Consider the following 12,723-nt stretch of genomic DNA (forward strand, 5'->3'; position numbering starts at 1 on the left):
AAGGAGGTTCTTGGTAAAACCTAGCGTTACCCCAGGGGACGGCCAAGCAGCAGCGTACCATGCCCCAGAAAACCGTATACGTGCACCATTGTCGCAGCTTGCTGTAACAACAAGGTGCAGGCCACAAAAACCTCCCTGGTGACGGACACCAGGAAAGAGACCAACTCCGCAAATCATACCTGATTTCGCGCGGAAGGTACATGGTGCGATGTCGCCGGACCGTCCTGGCCGTGGCCCGTTCAAGTCTGCGGCAGAAAATCATCCTCATGGGGATAATCCGGCCCGCAAAGTTGAAAGAACCCACCAAGGAGTGTACCTGCATAAGCCGAACCCCGCGTTTTCCCAAACTGTCAGTAATTAAACCCAAAAGCTTACGCACTTTATCTTCGAGTGGGACAGCAACCCCCCACCGTGCGTATTTCCGTTCCTAATAGCTAATACAAGTGCAGGGGCCCTTATACTTGTCCGACGCGACTGGCACCCTTGAACTGCGAACAAGGATCTGGCAAACCGACAGCATATCCCCACAGATCGAAATACCCCCCGGACCCACAAAGAGAAAGCCTTCCAGGCATTGAGCCACCCCGCTTTGGCCGGGGACGGACTGGACGCACCAATGCCAAATTGGGCTGACACTCTCAAAGCAGGCGCAGGAGACCAAACAACCCATGGGGAGACACCGATCCATGTAAAACTCGCCCCCTAGTTTGAAAACCAGAAACCACCAGGAATCCGGATGCAGTGGAAGTAGCCAGAAATCCGGCTCCACGTCCCATTTTTTTTTGCCAACAGACCCCCCGGACCGCAATTACGCACAAAGCGCAGAGCGTCATCAAAAGATTGATAATGTAACCTGCACTAAACCTGCGGTCAGGGTACGTGTGTATCCGGCGGAAATTGCCCGTGGCCTGTTTGGGCACCACCCCCACGGGAGAAATGCACAAGGAGGGCAACGAGAGAAAGGCGTAGGGCCCAGACATGCGCCCTAAGCCGATCTCCCCGTCCGCTTGCCGCCGGACCCACTGCCGTATCTAGCGCGCCGATCTCAAATTCCGGTGGGCCACACGTGCACCTAATCCGAAGTGGGCAAACGGATTAGAAAACCAACCAAGCGGAAGGAAGCTGCCGTCTTGTCAGGGTATACGCTTAGCCAGCGCCGCAACTCGGGAACTTGCATCGTGAAGGAGGTTTTACTTGCCCATTCCCCCCGGCCTCGGCAGGAGCGGAGGCTTACCGCTCGCCGCTGAGGTGCAATCTTTGTCTGGGTGACTGGCCCCGCAAACTTACACGAGTGGCGAAAATTGACAATTCACCCCGCTGCGCACTTGCCCTCGCTATAGGCAAACACTTCCCTATCCCTATCAACCGGGGACCCGGAGCACCGGCCGCCCCGGGCTTCTTGACCGTGACGTCCGGGGTGTGCTTAACCTGCTGCGTGACCTACAACCACACCCTGACATCCTTGAAAACCCGCGGGCAGGATGGGGTTGCCATCCTGATTAAGACGGAACTTCCATCGTAATCCCGACAAGCGAAACCCTTGGATTCCAAGTACCTGTCATGTGCTAAAACAGATATTTAACTACACTGGCCTAATCCCCGGGTCACGATTCCGTGTAGCAAGCCATAAAAAAGAATCTAGGGCGAAAAAGTCTCTGTCTTTGTTGTGGATTAGAAAAGTTATATACCCGGTTTTCCTCATAATCACGGGTCACTGCAGTGAATTTTTTCGTTTTAAACACTATCAAATCATTGCGGTACTTGTCCACTTGTATTTGTAGTTTTTTTAACCACTCGTTGTCTCCATCTGCTCTGAGGGATTCCAAACAGGTGGACTCCAGTATGTTGATTTTTTCACGAACCAAAGTTAACTCCCTCGTTGCCTCCTCAATTACAAGTAGTATAAGATCAAACGATGCCTTGTTAAGGACGGCCGCCCATCTGCGGCAAAACTCAGTGTTATTACGTCCAATTGTAGGTGAATTTCGGATGCGAAAACCCCTGGGGATTATTCTGTCTCGAAAATAATCAGATAATGATACGCCATGAAAATAAAAATCGATCTCTCTTTTCATTAATTTCAATAAATGAGCAAAATTCAATTCATTAGAATCAGTTCTAGAAGATGTGGACATTCTGTCCTTGATCAATATACGTTCAGCATCAATGTCGGACAACGACAACAGTTCCCCTTGGGGATACACTGAGGCTCGAAAGCCAGTACCTTCATCCTTGCCAGCTTCCATAGTGCAACAGTGAACCACGTCCAAAAGTGCAAAAAGTGATAAAACAACCACACACGGTTAAAAACACCCCGACTCTAGGGCAAAAGGCAATGCCCAAAGGTAGGAACGGGTGCCGTGGCCAATTGCAGCATCCTCTGATGCGTCAATATTATATTCGTTTCTACGCCCGGCACTCCTGATGCACAACAATAAATATTACCCGGTGCCTTCTCTGGCAATGATACTTGCTTGAATATCTATGTAATGAGCGGCACTCACGGGACTTTCTCATAAACAACAGGACATCACCCCATTGGTATCTGCAACGTTTTGGTTTATTTTCAAAACCGTCTTCAGGCTTACATAAACAATACAAATTAAGTGTCCCTGTGGATTACTTTATGTAGGTAAAACGTCTTGCACATTTAGAGAACGGATGGCACAGCATAGAAGTGCAATCAAGTTGGCTATTGAAGGGAGGACAAGTGAACAACCTGTGGCCAAACATTTTAAGGCAAAGGGGCACAATCTATCAAGTTTGCGGTATAAAATGATAGATCATATACCCGAAAGTCGCAGACAGGGCGATCGCAATAAATTGCTGTTGCGCTGTGAGACAAAGTGGATTTATTCCCTCAACACAATAGCACCTTATGGCCTTAATGAAAATTTATCTTTCTCTAGTTTTCTTTATTAAATGTAATAGGTCGTTTTTTTGATAATGACCACTGAATACTGCACATTATGACAATATACGTAATTGATGAAGATTGGTATTCATAATACTATAGATGTACATCAGTGGTAGTGACAACGTTTCAATGTAATAACTCAAGATAACAGATATATTCATTGTGCTGCAGATATGTGAATTATTGGTGAAGGGTTAATGTGAAGTCACATGGTTTTTTGTCCGGGTGACGTCAGCGGAAGTGGGAGTAGCTGAACGCACCTGGACGGATCAGCACATGGTGTTATACATGTATATAGGTAAGAACGGTTTTTGTATTGTTTATGTAAGCCTGAAGACGGTTTTGAAAATAAACCGAAACGTTGCAGATACCAATGGGGTGATATCCTGTTGTTTATGAGAAAGTCAATCATGTTCTGCGGTGTATGTGATGGAGTAATCATGTTCTGCGGTGTATGTGATGGAGTAATCATGTTCTGCAGTGTATGTGATGGAGTAATCATGTTCTGCAGTGTATGTGATGGAGTAATGATGTTATGCGGTGTATGTGATGGAGTAATCATGTTCTGCGGTGTATGTGATGGAGTAATCATGTTCTGCAGTGTATGTGATGGAGTAATCATGTTCTGCGGTGTATGTGATGGAGTAATCATGTTCTGCAGTGTATGTGATGGAGTAATCATGTTCTGCGGTGTATGTGATGGAGTAATCATGTTCTGCGGTGTATGTGATGGAGTAATCATGTTCTGCAGTGTATGTGATAGAGTAATCATGTTCTGCAGTGTATGTGATGGAGTAATCATGTTCTGCAGTGTATGTGATGGAGTAATCATGTTCTGCGGTGTATGTGATGCAGTAATCATGTTCTGCAGTGTATGTGATGGAGTAATCATGTTCTGCGGTGTATGTGATGGAGTAATCATGTTCTGCAGTGTGTGTGATGGAGTAATCATGTTCTGCAGTGTATGTGATGGAGTAATCATGTTCTGCGGTGTATGTGATGGAGTAATCATGTTCTGCGGTGTATGTGATGCAGTAATCATGTTCTGCAGTGTATGTGATGGAGTAATCATGTTCTGCGGTGTATGTGATGCAGTAATCATGTTCTGCAGTGTATGTGATGGAGTAATCATGTTCTGCAGTGTATGTGATGCAGTAATCATGTTCTGCAGTGTATGTGATGGAGTAATCATGTTCTGCAGTGTATGTGATAGAGTAATCATGTTCTGCAGTGTATGTGATGGAGTAATCATGTTCTGCGGTGTATGTGATGGAGTAATCATGTTCTGCGGTGTATGTGATGCAGTAATCATGTTCTGCAGTGTATGTGATGGAGTAATCATGTTCTGCGGTGTATGTGATGCAGTAATCATGTTCTGCAGTGTATGTGATGGAGTAATCATGTTCTGCAGTGTATGTGATGCAGTAATCATGTTCTGCAGTGTATGTGATGGAGTAATCATGTTCTGCAGTGTATGTGATAGAGTAATCATGTTCTGCAGTGTATGTGATGGAGTAATCATGTTCTGCGGTGTATGTGATGGAGTAATCATGTTCTGCGGTGTATGTGATGCAGTAATCATGTTCTGCAGTGTATGTGATGGAGTAATCATGTTCTGCAGTGTGTGTGATGGAGTAATCATGTTCTGCAGTGTATGTGATAGAGTAATCATGTTCTGCGGTGTATGTGATAGAGTAATCATGTTCTGCTGTGTATGTGATAGAGTAATCATGTTCTGCGGTGTATGTGATGCAGTAATCATGTTCTGCAGTGTATGTGATGGAGTAATCATGTTCTGCAGTGTATGTGATGCAGTAATCATGTTCTGCAGTGTATGTGATGGAGTAATCATGTTCTGCAGTGTATGTGATAGAGTAATCATGTTCTGCAGTGTATGTGATGGAGTAATCATGTTCTGCGGTGTATGTGATGGAGTAATCATGTTCTGCGGTGTATGTGATGCAGTAATCATGTTCTGCAGTGTATGTGATGGAGTAATCATGTTCTGCAGTGTGTGTGATGGAGTAATCATGTTCTGCAGTGTATGTGATAGAGTAATCATGTTCTGCGGTGTATGTGATAGAGTAATCATGTTCTGCTGTGTATGTGATAGAGTAATCATGTTCTGCGGTGTATGTGATGGAGTAATCATGTTCTGCAGTGTATGTGATAGAGTAATCATGTTCTGCAGTGTATGTGATGGAGTAATCATGTTCTGCAGTGTATGTGATGGAGTAATCATGTTCTGCGGTGTATGTGATGCAGTAATCATGTTCTGCAGTGTATGTGATGGAGTAATCATGTTCTGCGGTGTATGTGATGGAGTAATCATGTTCTGCAGTGTGTGTGATGGAGTAATCATGTTCTGCAGTGTATGTGATGGAGTAATCATGTTCTGCGGTGTATGTGATGCAGTAATCATGTTCTGCAGTGTATGTGATGGAGTAATCATGTTCTGCGGTGTATGTGATGGAGTAATCATGTTCTGCGGTGTATGTGATGGAGTAATCATGTTCTGCGGTGTATGTGATGGAGTAATCATGTTCTGCAGTGTATGTGATGCAGTAATCATGTTCTGCAGTGTATGTGATGGAGTAATCATGTTCTGCAGTGTATGTGATAGAGTAATCATGTTCTGCAGTGTATGTGATGGAGTAATCATGTTCTGCGGTGTATGTGATGGAGTAATCATGTTCTGCGGTGTATGTGATGCAGTAATCATGTTCTGCAGTGTATGTGATGGAGTAATCATGTTCTGCAGTGTGTGTGATGGAGTAATCATGTTCTGCAGTGTATGTGATAGAGTAATCATGTTCTGCGGTGTATGTGATAGAGTAATCATGTTCTGCTGTGTATGTGATGGAGTAATCATGTTCTGCGGTGTATGTGATGGAGTAATCATGTTCTGCAGTGTATGTGATAGAGTAATCATGTTCTGCGGTGTATGTGATAGAGTAATCATGTTCTGCAGTGTATGTGATGGAGTAATCATGTTCTGCAGTGTATGTGATGGAGTAATCATGTTCTGCAGTGTATGTGATAGAGTAATCATGTTCTGCGGTGTATGTGATAGAGTAATCATGTTCTGCAGTGTATGTGATAGAGTAATCATGTTCTGCAGTGTATGTGATGCAGCAATCATGTTCTGCAGTGTATGTGATGGAGTAATCATGTTCTGCGGTGTATGTGATGGAGTAATCATGTTCTGCAGTGTATGTGATGGAGTAATCCTGTTCTGCGGTGTATGTGATGCAGTAATCATGTTCTGCAGTGTATGTGATGGAGTAATCATGTTCTGCAGTGTATGTGATGCAGTAATCATGTTCTGCAGTGTATGTGATGGAGTAATCATGTTCTGCAGTGTATGTGATAGAGTAATCATGTTCTGCAGTGTATGTGATGGAGTAATCATGTTCTGCGGTGTATGTGATGGAGTAATCATGTTCTGCGGTGTATGTGATGCAGTAATCATGTTCTGCAGTGTATGTGATGGAGTAATCATGTTCTGCAGTGTGTGTGATGGAGTAATCATGTTCTGCAGTGTATGTGATAGAGTAATCATGTTCTGCGGTGTATGTGATAGAGTAATCATGTTCTGCTGTGTATGTGATGGAGTAATCATGTTCTGCGGTGTATGTGATGGAGTAATCATGTTCTGCAGTGTATGTGATAGAGTAATCATGTTCTGCGGTGTATGTGATAGAGTAATCATGTTCTGCAGTGTATGTGATGGAGTAATCATGTTCTGCAGTGTATGTGATGGAGTAATCATGTTCTGCAGTGTATGTGATAGAGTAATCATGTTCTGCGGTGTATGTGATAGAGTAATCATGTTCTGCGGTGTATGTGATAGAGTAATCATGTTCTGCAGTGTATGTGATGCAGCAATCATGTTCTGCAGTGTATGTGATGGAGTAATCATGTTCTGCAGTGTATGTGATGGAGTAATCATGTTCTGCAGTGTGTGTGATGCAGTAATCATGTTCTGCAGTGTATGTGATGGAGTAATCATGTTCTGCGGTGTATGTGATGGAGTAATCATGTTCTGCAGTGTATGTGATGGAGTAATCATGTTCTGCAGTGTATGTGATGGAGTAATCATGTTCTGCGGTGTATGTGATGGAGTAATCATGTTCTGCGGTGTATGTGATGGAGTAATCATGTTCTGCGGTGTATGTGATGCAGTAATCATGTTCTCCAGTGTATGTGATAGAGTAATCATGTTCTGCAGTGTATGTGATGGAGTAATCATGTTCTGCGGTGTATGTGATGGAGTAATAATGTTCTGCAGTGTATGTGATGGAGTAATCATGTTCTGCAGTGTATGTGATGGAGTAATCATGTTCTGCGGTGTATGTGATGGAGTAATCATGTTCTGCAGTGTATGTGATGGAGTAATCATGTTCTGCGGTGTATGTGATGGATTAATCATGTTCTGCAGTGTATGTGATGGAGTAATCATGTTCTGCGGTGTATGTGATGGAGTAATCATGTTCTGCGGTGTATGTGATAGAGTAATCATGTTCTGCGGTGTATGTGATGGAGTAATAATGTTCTGCGGTGTATGTGATGGAGTAATCATGTTCTGCGGTGTATGTGATGGAGTAATCATGTTCTGCGGTGTATGTGATGGAGTAATCATGTTCTGCGGTGTATGTGATGGAGTAATCATGTTCTGCAGTGTATGTGATGGAGTAATCATGTTCTGCAGTGTATGTGATGGAGTAATCATGTTCTGCGGTGTATGTGATGGAGTAATCATGTTCTGCAGTGTATGTGATGGAGTAATCATGTTCTGCAGTGTATGTGATGGAGTAATCATGTTCTGCGGTGTATGTGATGGAGTAATCATGTTCTGCGGTGTATGTGATGGAGTAATCATGTTCTGCAGTGTATGTGATGGAGTAATCATGTTCTGCGGTGTATGCAGGGGCGGAACTGTGGGAGGCAGTGGAGTCGGCTGCCGCCGGGCTCCTGGCCACAAGGGGGCGCATCTCCTCCACTGTCTCCCGCAGCCTGAGAACTGCGCTGCTATTGCAGATGGAGGAGCTGTGTCAGTGACACGGAAGCTGCCTCCTGTAGAGAGAGATGGCACTGGCTGCAGCTAGGGGGAGCTCCAGAGCACAGCTCCTCCCGGGCCCTTAGTAAGCCAGCCGAGGGAAGCTCAGAACTCTCTGCTCCTCCATGCTCTGGATGATAGCCAAAGGTAGGCACTGTGTGGGGGGTGGGGGAGAGGTGTATTTGGGGGGGAAGTACTGTGTTTTGTGTGTGCTTGTTTTTAAGTGAGGTGTGTGTGTTTTTAAGGAAAGTTGTACATTCAAGTAAAAGAGGCATGTGTGATGTGTGTGTGAGAGTGGCATGTGTGTGAGAGGCATGTATGTGTATGTAAGTGAGAGGCATATGTGTGTGTGTGTGTGTGTGTGTGTGTGTGTGTGTGAGAGGCATGTGTATGTAAGGGGCCCTACACACTAGGCGATGCGCCACCAAGGTGCCCGACGGCCGATACGGCCGACGAGCGACCCGGCGGCGGGGGGGCAGTGACGGGGGGAGTGAAGTTTCTTCACTCCCCCCGTCACTCGGCTCCGTAGACTTGCAGGCAAATATGGACGATCTCGTCCATATTGGCCTGCATGCACAGCCGACATGGCCCCAGCGATGAACGAGCGCGGGGCCGCACATCGTTCATCGCTGGGGACTCCACACTGCACGATATGAACGATATCTCGTTCATTAATGAACAAGATCGTTCATATCGTGCAGTGAAATCGCTATGTGTGTAGGGCCTATAAGTGAGAGGCATGTGTATGTAAGTGAGAGGCATGTGTATATGAGAGGCACGTGTATGTGAGAGGCACTTGTGTGAGAGGTGTGTGTAAGTGAGAGGCACGTGTGTGAGAGGTGTGTGTAAGTGAGAGGCATGTGTATGTAAGTGAGAGGCGTGTGTGTTTAAGTGAGACGTGTGTGAGTGTTTAAGTGAATGAGGCGTTTGTGTTTTTTTTAATATATATCTAGTGTTCACGCTAGGTGTCTGCCCCTTTTTTAGACAGCTGAATCCCGCCCTGCCAGTTTTTGTGCGCCCTGCCGCCCCGCCGTTTGCTGCCTGCCGGACCCCTCCACGTCGGCCAGCCGTGCGCCGCCAGACCCGGTACGTACATGAGAGTCCCCCTGGGCTAAATTAACCTTGTAAGTATTTTGCAGCTGTAAACATTAATCTCAGTGCTCTCTACCTGGTGCAATGTATCTCAGTGCTCTCTACCCGGTGCAGTGTGCCTCAGTGCTCTCTACCTGGTGCAGTGTGCCTCAGTGCTCCCTACCTGGTGCAGTGTGCCTCAGTGCTCCCTACCTGGTGCAGTGTTCCTGAGTGCTCTCTACCTGGTGTAGTGTGCCTCAGTGCTCTCTACCTGGTGCAGTGTGCCTCAGTGCTCTCTACCTGGTGCAGTGTGCCTCAGTGCTCCCTACCTGGTGCAGTGTGCCTCAGTGCTCCCTACCTGGTGCAGTGTGCCTGAGTGCTCTCTACCTGGTGCAGTGTGCCTCAGTGCTCTCTACCTGGTGTAGTGTGCCTCAGTGCTCTCTACCTGGTGCAGTGTGCCTCAGTGCTCTCTACCTGGTGCAGTGTGCCTCAGTGCTCCCTACCTGGTGCAGTGTGCCTCAGTGCTCCCTACCTGGTGCAGTGTGCCTCAGTGCTCTCTACCTGGTGCAGTGTGCCTCAGTGCTCTCTACCTGGTGCAGTGTGCCTCAGTGCTCTCTACCTGGTGCAGTGTGCCTCAGTGCTCTTTACCTGGTGCAGTGTGCCTCAGTGCTCTTTACCTGGTGCAGTGTGCCTCAGTGCTCTCTGCCTGGTGCAGTGTGCCTCAGTGCTCTCTACCTGGTGCAGTGTGCCTCAGTGCTCTCTACCTGGTGCAGTGTGCCTCAGTGCTCTCTACCTGGTGCAGTGTGCCTCAGTGCTCTTTACCTGGTGCAGTGTGCCTCAGTGCTCTCTACCTGGTGCAGTGTGCCTCAGTGCTCTCTACCTGGTGCAGTGTGCCTCAGTGCTCTCTACCTGGTGCAATGTGCCTCAGTGCTCTCTACCTGGTGCAGTGTGCCTCAGTGCTCTCTACCTGGTGCAATGTGTCTCAGTGCTCTCTACCTGGTGCAATGTATCTCAGTGCTCTCTACCTGGTGCATTGTGCCTCAGTGCTCTTTACCTGGTGCAATGTGTCTCAGTGCTCTCTACCTGGTGCAATGTGCCTCAGTGCTCCCTGCCTGACGCAATGTGTATAATGTGCTCTATCTGACGCAATGTGTATAATGTGCTCTATCTGGCGCAATATGTATAACGTGCTCTACCTGGTGCAGTGTGTATAGGAGGTTCTAACTGGTGCAATGTGTATTAGGGGCACTACCTTCCCCACGAAACAACGCCCCTAGATTTTTGCTGCGCACCTTCGGTGCGCACTGTCCATGTTTTGGCCATAGGAATGGGAGCACCAAGCATTATAGTATGTACCTAAGTTTGCCCATCTAACTTAAAAATGTGCCCTCCCGAATGAAAAATGTGCCCTCCCCGTGATCAGCACCCTGCCCTAAAAAAAAATACCACAGTGAACACTAATTATATTGGCACACCGCTGCGTCAAAGCATCTCCATGGAGACCTGGCGGGTGAGGGAGCACTGTAGGTGTACTATAATGGTATGCTGGTGTCTGTTTTATTGTAATGACTGACTTGGAGTGCGTCCACTTTCTATGTGTATCTATATTACTATTGGGAAAGGTACCTGAGCACGCTGCTACTGTTCACCCTGGGTGCCGGATAGCTACATATGGTATGTGTGTGTATGTGTAGGGGGGCACCAAAATGTATCATGCCTCCGGGCGACTAGGACGAACTTACGCCACTGGGTGTATGTGATAGAGTAATCATGTTCTGCAGTGTATGTGATGGAGTAATCATGTTCTGCAGTGTATGTGATGGAGTAATCATGTTCTGCGGTGTATGTGATGCAGTAATCATGTTCTGCGGTGTATGAGATGGAGTAATCATGTTCTGCAGTGTATGTGATGGAGTAATCATGTTCTGCGGTGTATGTGATGGAGTAATCATGTTCTGCGGTGTATGTGATGGAGTAATCATGTTCTGCAGTGTCTGTGATGGAGTAATCATGTTCTGCAGTGTATGTGATGCTGTAATCATGTTCTGCAGTGTATGTGATGGAGTAATCATGTTCTGCAGTGTATGTGATGGAGTAATCATGTTCTGCGGTGTATGTGATGGAGTAATAATGTTCTGCGGTGTATGTGATGGAGTAATCATGTTCTGCGGTGTATGTGATGGAGTAATCATGTTCTGCAGTGTCTGTGATGGAGTAATCATGTTCTGCAGTGTATGTGATGCTGTAATCATGTTCTGCAGTGTATGTGATGGAGTAATCATGTTCTGCAGTGTATGTGATGGAGTAATCATGTTCTGCGGTGTATGTGATGGAGTAATAATGTTCTGCGGTGTATGTGATGGAGTAATCATGTTCTGCAGTGTGTGTGATGGAGTAATCATGTTCTGCGGTGTATGTGATGCAGTAATCATGTTCTGCAGTGTATGTGATGGAGTAATCATGTTCTGCGGTGTATGTGATGGAGTAATCATGTTCTGCAGTGTATGTGATAGAGTAATCATGTTCTGCGGTGTATGTGATAGAGTAATCATGTTCTGCGGTGTATGTGATGGAGTAATCATGTTCTGCAGTGTATGTGATGGAGTAATAATGTTCTGCGGTGTATGTGATGGAGTAATCATGTTCTGCGGTGTATGTGATGGAGTAATCATGTTCTGCGGTGTATGTGATGGAGTAATCATGTTCTGCGGTGTATGTGATGGAGTAATCATGTTCTGCAGTGTATGTGATGGAGTAATCATGTTCTGCAGTGTATGTGATGGAGTAATCATGTTCTGCGGTGTATGTGATGGAGTAATCATGTTCTGCAGTGTATGTGATGGAGTAATCATGTTCTGCAGTGTATGTGATGGAGTAATATTGTTCTGCGGTGTATGTGATGGAGTAATAATGTTCTGCGGTGTATGTGATGCAGTAATCATGTTCTGCGGTGTATGTGATGGAGTAATCATGTTCTGCAGTGTATGTGATGGAGTAATCATGTTCTGCGGTGTATGTGATGGAGTAATCCTGTTCTGCAGTGTATGTGATGGAGTAATCATGTTCTGCGGTGTATGTGATGGAGTAATAATGTTCTGCGGTGTATGTGATGGAGTAATCATGTTCTGCAGTGTATGTTCTTGCCGTACACTTTGACTTTCAGGTATAATCAATGTTTTATTATTCTAGTGGGATCATATATTACAATGTGGGGATAATGGCGCCGTACATAAATTAGTCGCCAACTGACTTGTAATCACGTGCGCTGCATCCTGATGCGGAGCCGCGTGTCACGGAGGTTCTGCAACTTCTAGCTGTAAAGTAATAGCAGAGAGCAATGAGCAATTCTGTTCTCAGCTTTACCCATTTATATTCAGGTGAGCGGAAAAATGAGATTATAACCTATTTTTTTTTCAAGGCGAAGTAAAATAATCTGCATTATATCAGCGGCATTATAAATGCATGGGGAGCTCGCGGGAAGCGCGGGAGAGCGTAGGAACAGCGCACAATTATTTCAAGTATAAATATGTGATTTGCAAGGTGAATATGAATTACGTGCGCTGCTGCTGAATAGATAGATTACACCTGTTCTGTGCGCAGGAACAGAGCCCTGAATGTACAAGCAATCACACGGTGCATATTACGCCAGGATCACCAATCTCCCCCCACCAGCAGA

The sequence above is a fragment of the Pseudophryne corroboree genome, chromosome 10, assembly GCF_028390025.1.
Source record: "Pseudophryne corroboree isolate aPseCor3 chromosome 10, aPseCor3.hap2, whole genome shotgun sequence".
Classification (NCBI taxonomy): Eukaryota; Metazoa; Chordata; class Amphibia; order Anura; family Myobatrachidae; genus Pseudophryne; species Pseudophryne corroboree.